Source organism: Narcine bancroftii, chromosome 12 (genome assembly GCF_036971445.1).
Source record: "Narcine bancroftii isolate sNarBan1 chromosome 12, sNarBan1.hap1, whole genome shotgun sequence".
NCBI lineage: Eukaryota > Metazoa > Chordata > Chondrichthyes > Torpediniformes > Narcinidae > Narcine > Narcine bancroftii.
The window spans coordinates 32,374,858-32,387,817 of record NC_091480.1 but is presented as its reverse complement, the minus strand read 5'-3'; the positions used below and the strand labels follow the sequence as shown (position 1 = coordinate 32,387,817).

The 12,960-nt window shown below is 42.3% G+C and overlaps 1 protein-coding gene across 13 annotated transcripts in view; it reads right to left on the bottom strand.

Moving 5' to 3' along the window:
* The window catches only part of LOC138747396 (inactive rhomboid protein 1-like), a 297,832-nt gene that overhangs the window by 178,052 nt on the left and 106,820 nt on the right, over positions 1-12,960 (bottom strand). For 2 of the 13 annotated variants that reach the window (XM_069906556.1, XM_069906565.1), the window contains one exon: positions 2,203-2,279. The exons of 10 other annotated variants lie outside the window; for them this stretch is intronic. The gene's annotated coding sequence lies outside the window, so the exon portion shown is untranslated. Of the gene's footprint in view, positions 1-2,202; positions 2,280-3,018; positions 3,310-12,960 lie in introns of all 13 variants that reach the window. One more of the 13 variants, XM_069906559.1, reaches the window with a different exon arrangement.

Here is a 12,960-nt window from a genome sequence, read left to right as displayed (position 1 = left end):
GATCAACTTGTGAAATAACTCTTTCCCGATTCTGATGAAGGTGGTCAACCCGAACAATCACCCGTTTCTCTTTCCACAGTAGCTGCCTGATGTGCAAATATCCACATATACAAAATCTACTGACCTTCCCTGATCAGCCACATTTATCACCATCAGTAGGAGCACCACGGGGCTGTTTTTTTAGCCCCCTATTCTACACTACACCCATGACTGTGTGACTCAGTATGACAATAACACCACCTACAAATTTGCTGGCAATACCAAGATAGTGGGTTGTATCAAGGAAAGGGGATGAGTCAGCTTACAGGAGGGAGATTGAAAACTTGCCTGAATGGTGCACCAGTAACAACCTTGCACTCAATGTCACCAAAACTAAGATGCTAGATTGTTGACTTCAAGAAGGGAAAGCCAGAGGTATACAATCCAGTGATCATTGGGGGATCAGAGGTGGAGAGGGTGAGCAGATTTAAATTCTTGGGAGTCACCACCTCAAAGGATCTTTCCCAACACACTAATGGCATTATGAAGAAAGCACGTCAATGCCTCTCCTTCCTCAGGAGTTTGCGGCAGGGACTTCTACACGCGAATGGTAGAATGCATGCTGACCAGCTGCATCACACTCTGGTGTGGGGATACCACTGAGAGGAAAACCCTGCAAAAGGTAGTGGACGCAGCCCAGGACATCACAGGCAAAACTCTCCCCACCATCAAGAACATCTACAGGGAACGCTGCCGTCATAGAGCAGCAGCAATCATCGAGTATCCGCACCACCCAGCACACACTCTGTTCTTGCTGCTGCCTTCAGGAAAAGAGGTGTAGGTGCCACAAGACTCGTACCCCCAAGTTCAGGAACAGCTGCTCCCCCTCCACTATCAGACTCAACAACAAACTCAATCAGGGACTGATTTAAGGACTCCTGCTTTATTGATTTTTAAAAAGTTCTCTCTGTATTGTAATTTGTTTACATTCATTATCTGTATACGTTGTGTACAGTTTTTTTTTACACTACCAATTAAGAGGTCATTCTGCCTTGCCTGCAGAAAAAAAAGTTGTGTGTGATGTCATATATGTACTCTGTAAATAAATCTGAAATCTTTAAAAACTTATCCAGCAGAAAACCATGCTGACTGATCCTACTTGACCCCATCTTTCCATATGGGCATGGAACCTAGCACAAGTCCTTCAGCCCACGGTGCTGTAACCTGCTCTTCTACAATCTAATCCCAACTCTTTCTCTTGAATCCATGTGCTTATGTAAGAGCTGCTGTGTTATGGTTAGAAGTTAGAGGAAATCAAGAAAAGTACAGATGCTGGAAATCCAAGAAAAACAAAAATACTCTAAAACTAAGGCCATGTAGCATCTGTGGAAAGAGAAATCATTAATATTTTATACTCCGTCAGAACTAGAAAGAGTGATGCAAGTTAGGTTTCAGTAGGGCAGGGGATGTAGAATAAAGACAGCATCATTTATAGGTCAATTCGAATGACTCAGTGGTGAGAATCATCGACACATTTATCTTCTAAACCTGTGTAATAGGTTAATGATAATGTAGTGGGACCTGCCCAGCAGGCGAGACGTGTGATTAAAGATTCAAAAGTGACTCAACATTTTATAAAAAGAGAACCAGCAATAAAAAAAAACCACCAAACCGATTAAGCAAGTACCTGAGAAAAATTATTCATCGGAGTAGCAAGAAAAAATGGGTGAGAAAGAAATTCTCTGATAGAGAAAACAGATGTTTGGCAATTCGCTTACTTTTAATGTGTGCTTAAAATCGATTTCTTGACTGGGAAACAATTCAAACTTCACTTTCTTTACAAGAAGAGCAGAGATAATTAATGAACACTTTTTTTTATAATTGACACACTCACTAATTAGTTATGATCAGTCAGGTTAATGTCAATGGGTCTTCTGATATTTACGGAAATGCAGCAATGCCTGGTTGGTCTAAGTGATTCAACACTGGACAATGTAAGCAGTTTAATTAAAAGCTTGATCACTGGGTTGGAAGTCGAGTGGGGGCTTTTGGGGTTGTGTGGGGGGGGGGGGGAGATAAATGACAATGGACCTCCGAATCACATTTGACTATACCATTACAATATTTGGTTGGAGATTTTGGAGCATGAGGGTAATCGAAAATAACTGGCATTTTCACACAGAAGTTTCAGAATTAATCTGAAAATATATTAGCATAACTTACCTCTGGTCCTGATGTGATTGTTTACACAGGGGCACTTTAATGATGCCCTTTTTCATTCACAAACCTGTGATTTCCATCTAAATTTTCAGGTGGAAGACAGAGATTTAAGATGAGTATTGGGATTATTCTGGTGTTCACATTAATGCAATGTACAATGATTGATAGAAGAACATATTTCTTATTTTTCTTGAATATAAGCTCTCCATTTAACATGACAATTGTAATAAAAGTATTCCATTGATTACACTGGACATTTTTTCCCCCCCAAAAGGTTTGTTTCCTGGAAAAAAAATGGGGATTATGATAGACAACTTCAAGATGAACACAACCTAATTTCAGATTTGTATCACGTAGGAAGTTGGATAAACATTACAAACTTTTATTGAATTTAGCACGTTTAATCACTTAATGATGCTGACACATTACTTTAGTTCAGTGGTTTTCAAACTGCCTCCTTCAACCTATTCCACCTTAAGCAATCCCTATGCCATCAGTGCTCTATGATAAGGATTACTTAAGGTGGTATGTGAGTGGGGAAAAGGTTGAGAACCAAAGCTCTAGACACAATTGTTATTGAAATATTTTTGCTTGAGAAAAATTGTCATTGGCCCATTTCCTTTTGGGTTATGAAACCATGAACATAATGAGTCAATTAGGTATGATTAAAACAGTGGGTTTCAAAACTTTTGTTTCCACTCACATAGCACCTTAAACAATCCCTTACTAATCACAGAGCACCAATGGCATAGTGTTTGCTGAAGGTGGAATGTGAGTTAAGGGGGTCGGCTTAAAAACCACGGTATTAGTTCAACTGACCTAAAACTGTTTTGCCATTGATTTCCATTTGTACTCAGCATCTGATGCCTCTTGAGTCAGTGTCCAACAATAGTCAACCACTATCGATGGATTCAAATCACTCTAATACCGCTTTTCCACGTTGCAATGTCCTGGTGAAACCTTTCACCATGTTCGTCACTGACTGGACCAAGATCAGCAGGGAAGAAGTCCAAGTGCGAATGAAGAAAATGAATTTTCAATGACGAGATGCACTTCATAGTTTTGTATGTTTGAAACGTGTTGTCAATCAGCTGGATGTAGTTCAGTACTCTGTAGTTGGCAAGAAAATTCTCAACAACATCTTTAAATAACTTCCAAGCATGACCAGGCCTAAGACAACCTTTGCATAGCACCTGCACTGAGTACATGTCCAGGCAATGCGTGGACTGACCCAAATAGCTGGTTTGTGGGCAATATACTAACAGAATTAAAAATAGGTACATTTTAGTGATTTTCGTGATCAGCAGCCCAAAACAGATAAAATACACCCAAAAATGTTCAGGGAGCATACTCTGTCCAGTGTTATTCAAATTAATAGTGAAATATTCAAACAGTGATCGTCCATACTTTCAGGCTCATTGCAAATAGAATGTAGTTCAGTTGGTGAATCAATTTGTACAACCCAGTTTGTACAGTACAAATACTAATAAGGCCTCTTAAAACCAGGCCACCCCAGAAAATTAAGAGCCACTTCATATATTTGCAATGGAAAGCAATGAAATTAGTCAATATTTGAAAACCAATTTAATATATGTATAAGCAGAAACCCAAGCATTCATTTAATCTAAACAGCAGAGAGAAAAAGTGAAGAGAGTTAGGGTAAACAAGGAGCCTGCAGATTCCGGAGATCTGCAGCAATACACAAAGCTGGAGGAACTCAGTGGGTCATGCAGCGTCCATGGAAAGCAATAGGCACCCAACTGGAGGGGTCAATCCGCTAAGTTCATCCAGCACTTTGGAGTTAATCACAGACATTTTTTTTAAACTTTTCTATTCAAGAGGTTTAAAAAAAAAGCAAGCAGACAACACAATCCCTTCTCTTTCCTACCAAGTGGAATGAGTTAAAATGCATTCAGGTTCAAATTGTGGTCAAATAATAGCATCAAATTTTCATTTTTTTTTAAATAGAAAAGAAATACTGGTTTAGAAGGCAACTTACTGTGTGAAATTTTCCAGTATTGCCAGTTTTGAAAATTTGGCTCTGACAGGTTGAAACCAGTACACCGCAGCCTGCAAGTGCTACTGGAAGTAGATTCATAGAAACATAGAAGATAGGAGCAGGAGTAGGTCATTCGGCCCTTCAAGCCTGCTCCGCCATTCAATGAGGTCATGGCTGATCTTAAAGTTCAGTATGTGGACAAAAACATTTAGCAGATAATGAAAATTCCACTTCACCTCCAACGGCCGAAAATGAAAATCGGTTATCGTTTCCAACCGAGTCACAAAATGACAGTGAAAACGATGAGAGCTAAAAGGATTCATTTCCATTTAAAAATAGAGAGCCTGCTCAGGGCGCGACTTCTCAACGTGGTTCCAAACAAAATGCTAAAACACAAAGCGAGTTAGAGCATGCAGAGTTTGCTTTGAAAAGAACATTTTCAGCTAATTTTTAAAACAGCAAAAAAGGTCAAGACAAATCAAATTCTGGGAGTACTGTACTGCATGAAAGACACTAATCATGTGAAATGGGTTTTTTTTTGTTTTTTTTTTACAAGCTCACGTATGCCGAGATTGACACAAAAATTTGAATAACCGACCAAACAGAACAGTTTACTTTACAGCACAAAGGCCGGGTCTTCTAACTAATTAACTGCAAGGAATTGACGTGACAAACCTTGGATGAATAATATTAATAATTATGTCACTCCCATTGTTTATGCTTTAAAAATTACTAATTCCTGAATAATCGATGAGCCAAGGACACTGCCTTACTTTTTGTGCACTATTTCTTAAAATATTTATTGCTGTAAGATGGCTTATAATATGAATGTCTGTACTTTGATGCTACCGCAAAACATCCAATTTTGAGACGTGTTCAAGACAATAAATTCTGATTATAAACAAGTCAAATTTCCTCAGGCCATAATTATGAACATTTGTCAAAAGGCATTGTTTGAATGCCTATAAAATCCAAGACTAGAATGGGGCAGATCATCTGGCCCTTCCCTTCAAATCATGCCCTGCTGCTCTGATTTTCAAACTTGGCCAGCACTATACGTTTCCCTATGTAGGGTGACTCACCGTAGAGAGAGAATGGCTCCACTGCTACACTTTGATATAGTGATCACCTCTTGTAGTGCAAATAAAAGCTCTCAGAACTGGAAGGAGAACAAACGCTTTTATTAGCTTATAACTATGGGTAGGGTTTCATAGTGGTCTTCAGAAGGGTTTTGGGTTAAGGCAGGAAACCAAGGTTAGATGTGAGCAGATGGGGGCAGAGCTAGCCATCAGCTCAGCACACTACCAGTGAATCTCAGTTCACTGCATTCACCCCTTCCTGTAGACTTTAGGGTCTGTGAATGAAGACAAAGAACATAGGTTCAGAAAAGAAGTTGAAAAATATACAGTTATTTACAAATTTACAGATTTAAGTGGTTCTGGGGTCTAGAAATCCTGGTGGAGCAGCTTAGCACTTGGGTCTCCTGTTCCTCTTGTGAGGGAGGAGAGGCAAGCTGGGTCTCCAGCTCAATGGTGGAGGAGGATACACTCTCCTCCTGAACCGGATCGCCCGAGGCCCTGGCTGGGGGTGGTGAGAATGAGCTCCGTGGCCCACAGGACACTTGAGGCAATGGACCCTCTGTTCTGGCAGGTGCCAGGTCCCTGATGGAGACAGTGTCCTCTCTGCCATCCGAGTTCTCCACATAGGCATACTTGGGATTGGCATGGAGCAGTTTCACCCTTTCCACCAGGGGGTTGGTCTTGCTTCTCCTCATGTGTTTCCTGAGAAGGACTGGACCAGGAGTAGTGAACCAGGCTGGGAGTGTAGTTCCTGATGCCGACGTTCTTTCGGAGTTGAATAGGAGCTCGTGAGGAGTAGCATTGGTCGCGGTACAATGTAGCGACTAGATGGAATGGAGCACTATATGAAGGCTTCCTGCCAACACGAGTCTAGAAGGCCTTTTGACTTCAGGGCCGGTTTGACAGCCTTCCAGACCGTAGTGTTCTCCTTTTCAACCTGCCCGTTCCCCCAGGAGTTGTAGCTAGTAGTCCTGGTGGATGCGATGTCCCTCACCAGCAGGTACTGACATAGCTCGTCACTCATAAAGGATGAGCCCCGGTTGCTTTGAATATAGCTGGGATACACGAAAAGGGAAAAAATGGAATCTAGGGCCTTTATGACTGACAAAATGGACGTGTCTGGACATGGAATAACGAACGGGAAGCGGGAGTACTCATCAATGATAAAGAGGAAGAAGATGTTCCAGTTCATGGAGGGGAGAGGTCCCTTAAAATCGACACTGAGCCATTCAAAGGGCCTGGATGACTTGATCAGGTGCACCTTTGCAGAGTGGTAGAAGTTCAGCTTCCACTCCACGCAGACCTGGCAAGACCTGGTATTTTCCCTAACATCTTCCATGGAGTAGGGCAGATTGCATGCCTTGACAAAATGAACCATGCGGGTAACTCATGGATGGCAGAGCTCATTATGCAGAGACCACAGTTGCCCGGTGTGTGCAGAGTCACGGCTTCCTCTGGATAAGGTATTTGGAGGGTCATAAAGAGCTCCTGGCCAATAGGCGATGTCATAATAGTAGGTGGAGAGTTCGATCCACCATCTAGCAATCTTGACATTTTTAATTTTTCCTCTCTTGACATTATTGAATATGAATGCCACTGAGCCCTGGTCAGTGAGGAGTGTAAATTTCCTACCAGCCAGGTAGTGTCTCCAGTGCCTCATGGCTTCTGCAATGGCTTGAGCCTCCTTTTTCACAGTCGGGTTCCAGAACTCGTGGCCTGTAATGTCCGAGAAAAAATGCGACCAGCCTGCCCAACTGGTTGAGTGTAGTGGCCAGGGCTACATCCGAAGCATCGCTTTCCACTTGGAAAGGTACATACTCGTCCACTGCGTGCATGGCCGCTTTCGCGATGTGGTTCCGGAGGTAGTTAAAAGCCATTCGGGCTTCAGCCGAAGGGGAAATTAGAGGCTTTTAAGAGAGAGAAAACCTCATCAGCGTATTGAGGGCGTAAAATGAGAAAAATCCCAGGCATCTCCTCAAAGTCTTTGTGGTCCTGGGAATGGGGAGCTCTAACAGGGAGCACATCCTATTGGGATCAGGGCCAAAGATGCCATTCTCCACCATGTAGCCAAGGTTAGCCAGACGTCTAGTCCTGAACACACACTTGCCAGAGTTATAAGTGAGGTTCAGGGCTTTTACCATGATGAGGATAGCGGTTTATGGTTTTCCAAGGTGTGGCCACAGACGGTGACATTATCAAGGTAGGGGAAGGTAGCCTTCAACCCATACTCGTCCACCATTCTGTCCATCTACCTCTGGAAGATAGAGGCACCATTAGTAACAATGAAAGGGACCCTCCGGAATTGATAGAGACGAGTGTTCACCTCAAATGGCGTATATGGATGGTCCTCGGAACAGATTGGCAGTTGGTGATAAGCAGCTTTCAGGTCGATGGTCAAATAGATCCGATACTGCACAATATCACTTACCATGTCCAAAATTCGAGGGAGGAGGTATCCGTCCAGGAGTGTGTACCGATTAATAACTTGGCTATAGTCAATTACTAGCCTGGACTTATTTTCCCCTTTTACCACTACCACTTGCGCTCACCACGGGCTGTTCCTAGGTTCAATGAAACCTTCGTCGAGCAGATGCTAACTGCAACGATAACTGTGTGGTGATTAACTATCAAGGCTTTTTATCTCCCATCCACATGCTAAATTTTATTTGCTATCACTTGATGTTCCTCAAATTCTTCTATTATCCACAACAACCCAGTTATTCTAAACCATCCCCATTCTGGTCATCTGGTTTCTTCCTAACAGCCGCTGCTGGAAGATGAAACCATCTCGGAGAACCCATTTCACACTCAAATCTTCCTGCCAGCGACTGGGGCATCCGCATCACATGCTACAGTGGCCTGAGGGAGATGCCTTCCATTTTAACTGATGATTACACTGTCACAGGTTAGAAAAAGGGTCAAAGCACACAAGCAATTTCTAGCAGGTCTTCAATGAGAGCTGAAAAAAAAAGTGGGGAGTTCAACCGGTTTTGTGATGAAATTAGACAGGCCCACAGCCATGCAGGCAGGCCAACATACTATCTCCAAGGAAACTGCAGCTGGGTCTTTCGCCAGCCTTTCAGTGCCAGCGCAAGTTCAAATGCTGGGCTCCAAACCCTGCCTTGAAGAGGCAAACTTCCAGCTTGGATAGAGTGACACAGAACTGGTAAATATAATTTTTGGAGAACATCACTCATCGCCCAAAGCCTGCCCTCCTCACTGAGTGGTGTCACACCAACAAACTTGCACTGAACATTTGCAAAACCAAGGAGATAACTGTGGAAGTCAGGAGAACACAACCCAGACCTCATTGAGGACTAAGTAGCGGAGAATTCTTGGGTGTCCACATCTCCAAGGATCTGTTCTGAAGCCTCCATGTCAATGCAATCACCAAGGCGACTCGCCAGTGGCTATACTTGGTGTCTGAGGAGATTCGGTATGTCACCAAAGACTAAACCTCTACAGGTGTACTGTGGAGAGCATTCTGGCTGGTTGTATCACTGCCTGGTATGGAGGTACCAATGCTCAGGACAAGAAAAAAAGAACTCCCGATAGTTGTAAACTCAGCCTGCAACATCACAGACACCAGACTTCACTCCATCCAGGACACCTACATGAGGCGGTGTCTTAAGAAAGCAGCCTCTATCCTCAAGGACCCCCACCACCTAGGCCATGCTCTCTTCACTCTGCTACCATCAGGAAAAAGGAACAGGAGCCTAAAAATGAGCACTCAAGGGGCACAAGGACAGCTTCTTCCCCGGTGCCATCAGATTCCTGAATAATCAATAAACCAAAGATACTGGCTTGATTTTCATACACTATTTTCTAAATTTATTGTTGTATGGTGGTTTATCTGAATGTTGCACTGTAACGTTGCTGCAAAACAATGAATTTTTATTTTGATTCCTACAGGAAATAAGCCCAAGTTCCATGAATGATGCATCAGAGGCACTGGTAATAATATTAACCTTGCGTTCTACCTCACCATCACTTCAATACTAGATTAGTGCAGGAAAACTAGTTGGTGGAAATTGTAATTTTATTGTGAAGCATCTGTCTGGCTCGAGCAAGAATTTTGCTGCACATATTCATTGTACCTTGTATGCGACCATAAACTCAACATCATATCAAATAACCCACTTCCTGAAGAAGGAAGTGCATCACACATGTCCAGGCTCACTTTTCTAGCAACTGCCATTATACTTTTATATTGGGGTATCCCTCCATCATTCTTTCTACCCATCTACTACTGTCAGGCTCTGGTCATTTAATTTTGCAATGATATTTCAACTGATAAGATTTTAAAAAATGTTGAATTGTTGAACCTTAAACATTCCAAAGCAGAACACAAATGCACCTCATGCACTTACACCTGCAGAGCTTTGGACCATGCATTGGAAAATGATCCATTGCTGTTCACTCCTGTTATTCATCCAAGTCTCAACCTGTAAACAGTTTTTTTTTTTCTTTAAGCCCCAAGGAGCTCCAAAACGCCACAAAAAAAAAATTAAATCGACCAACTCGGCCAGCAGCTGCTTATATTCCTCCTCCCTCCCTCCAAAATGGAAACAAATCAAGTTCAGTGAATCGAACTGCCCCAATTCACAGCAGCTCATTCTCATCTCAATGTAAACGTCAGTTAAACTTTGTGATCACACTGCTGTATCCCAAAGCCCCAAACACGAGTCATGCTTCTCTTAGTGTGCCTGCAAAATCTCCAGAACAGACCTTCTTGCAGAAAAAGGCTGGTGCCATTTCCAACCTGCTGAGAATCTGTAAACAAGGACACCCACCCTGCCGTAATGCTAGTGACTCAACCAGAGCTTGATAGAAATAGATTACAATAAAACCCCTGGTATCCAACACACACAGGAATTGGTGGTGAGTTTTAAGGTTGTTTGTGACCCACTCTTACAATGCCTAACTAATAAACCTGCATTCAGAATAAAAACTTTAAAAGACAAACATACTATACACAGAACAAACTTCACTTGCATCAATATATAAACCTTAGAGCACTTTAGTTCAATTTCAGTCACATTCTTTGAAAACATTTAACCGTCGCTTCATTTGCTGGTTGCTCCCTCTCCACGGAGCCGCCCAAAAGATGAACAATAACGTAATAGATAATGAACACCCCTTCCTCCCCCCCCCCTCAAGTATACAGATAAAATCTTGCTACTATACTAACAAAGATAAGGAGGGATAAGAAGACACTTTAAGAGAACCACCCCAATAGCAAGCGGCATTAACCAGCTCTTCAACCTGGGCAACACCATCGCTGTTTCACACAACTTTATTCAAACAACTGCTATGAGCTCTGCTGGCTGAATATTTGCTCCCACCTTCACCAAGGATTAATGTGTTATTTCAGAGAACATTTACTTCTACAATTTTAAACTTTGATTAAAATTTTTATTTATTTTAATTTTAAAAATTTATGTATTTTCTTTGATTGTTTTTTGTTGGTTGCTTGAATTCTGGATAACACGGTTTTTACTGTATATATCAGATTTGAATGGAGTCGCGTGCAAGTTCTGCTCAAATGCTTCGTTTTAGATCAGGCCTCATCCATTAGTAACTACTCAGAGCGAGTCATAGATAAGGAGCTGGCAACGAGCTAACCAGGACTAGGGGGGTCACTTTCAAGGGCAAAAGTATCACTTGACTGTGCCTGCAATAGGGGAAGATTCTCAGCAAGGTAGTGAATAGGAAGCTATGAGAAATCAGGCAACATTTTCCCAAGGGCTGGCTTCGAGATCTGTCAGGGTCAGGAATACATCCATCCGCAGGAACAGGTGAGATGAGGGTGCAGTGTATAAGTGGGCAAGAGACAGTATCTGGGCTTGGAGAGCTTCTCCCTCTCCCCCCCACCCCGCCCCATGTGGCTATCATCCAACAGTCTTCTTGAGGAAGCAATATTGGATGGTCCATCAAGAAAGGCAGACAGAAGGAGCTCAAAATAGCCATTTTCTTCATCCAAGATGATACAAAGGTAGGCGGAGGAACAGGTAGTGTAGAGAAAACACAGGAGATGGCAGAAGATCTCAGAAAGATTAGGGTAATGGGCAGAAAAATGAAATATAATGTTGGAAAGTGTATGGCCATGTACTTTGCTGGAAAAAAAAAATAAACGGGCAGACTACTTTTTAAGATGGAGAGAAAATTGGAAATACTCAAATGCAAAGGGGCCTGGGAGTCCTCATGCAGGATGGCCTGAAGGAGAACTTACATGCTGAGACAGTGGCCAATGCAATGCTGGCATTCATTTCAAGAGGAATATATAAGATGCTGAGCCTTTACAAGACACTGGTGAAAGTTCACCTGAATTATTGTGAGCAGTTTTGGGCTCTCTTTTAAAATAAAAGAAGTGCTGGTGTTAGAAAGGTTCAAAGAAGGTTCGTTACATGATTCCAGGAATGAAAGGGTCATCAAATGAAGAGCGTTTGACAGCTCTTGGCCTGTACTCATTGGAATTTAGGAGAATGAGGTGGGGATCTTATCGAAACATTTTGAATAATAGAAGGCATGGACAGAGTAGATGTAGAAAAATTGTTTCCTATGCTTGGAGAGTCTAGGACAAGAGGGCACAACTTCAGGATTGAAGGTTGTCCACTTAGGGCAGAGATGTGTTGGAATTTCTACAGCCAGTGGGTAGTAAATCTATGAAATTTGTTGCCACAGGCCGTCATGGAGGCCAGGTCATTTGGGCGTATTTCAGGCAAAGATTGATAGTTTCTTAATTAGCCAGGTGATCAAAGGGAAAAGGCCAGGCAGTGGGGCTGAGTGGGGAAATGGATCAGCTCATGATGAAACGTCAGGGCAGGCTTTTTTTTTTCTTCACACTATGAGCCATACTGACCAAAATATATAGACATTTTTCTCTTGAATATAGACAGAGTCATTTTCTCCCCTTTTCCCCCCTCCCTTTCCTCCCTCCCTCACCCCCCTTCCCATTTATTCAAAGTTCAATTTATAGGATACATTAAACCCATTAAACAATGTCATCACTTAATAAAAATAAACAAGAAATTTGTGTCTTTTACTTTTACATACTGAGTCAGTTCATTTCGTTGTCTTCTCCTTCTGTCATTTTAGGTGGTGGAGGTCCGTGGTAGGATTTCTCTATTGTGTTTCATGTACGGTTCCCATATTTGTTCGAATATTGTGATGTTATTTCTTAAATTATATGTTATTTTTTTCTAATGGAATACATTTATTTATTTCTATGTACCATTGTTGCATTCTCAAGTTGTCTTCCAATTTCCAGGTTGACATAATACATTACGTCAGGGCAGGCTTGATGGGCTGAATGCCCTATTTCAGTTTATGACCATTGCTGCTACAAAAGAGAGGTCTGGAGCACAGCTCATCAACTGGTCACTTCATTCTGGAAGCCTGCCATCAGGTGGACATGAGACTACAGATGCTTGCATGAAGTTTGATCATTCTTCCCGCTTCCGCCACCCCCACCGATACTGCTTGACTCGCCGAGTTTCTCCAGCAGATGGTTTTCTTTTTCCTTGCAATTTGTTTGTTGTCCTGAAATAGAAACCCCCTCATCTTCCAGTCACTAGCAGCTTTTTTAAATAAAGTCAGACTGGCTCCAGTGTCAGTTTTCAGTCAAAGGTCTGCCCACCCTAATCCAGAAGAGGATCAAATAATTAGTGCCCGTGACCCTTT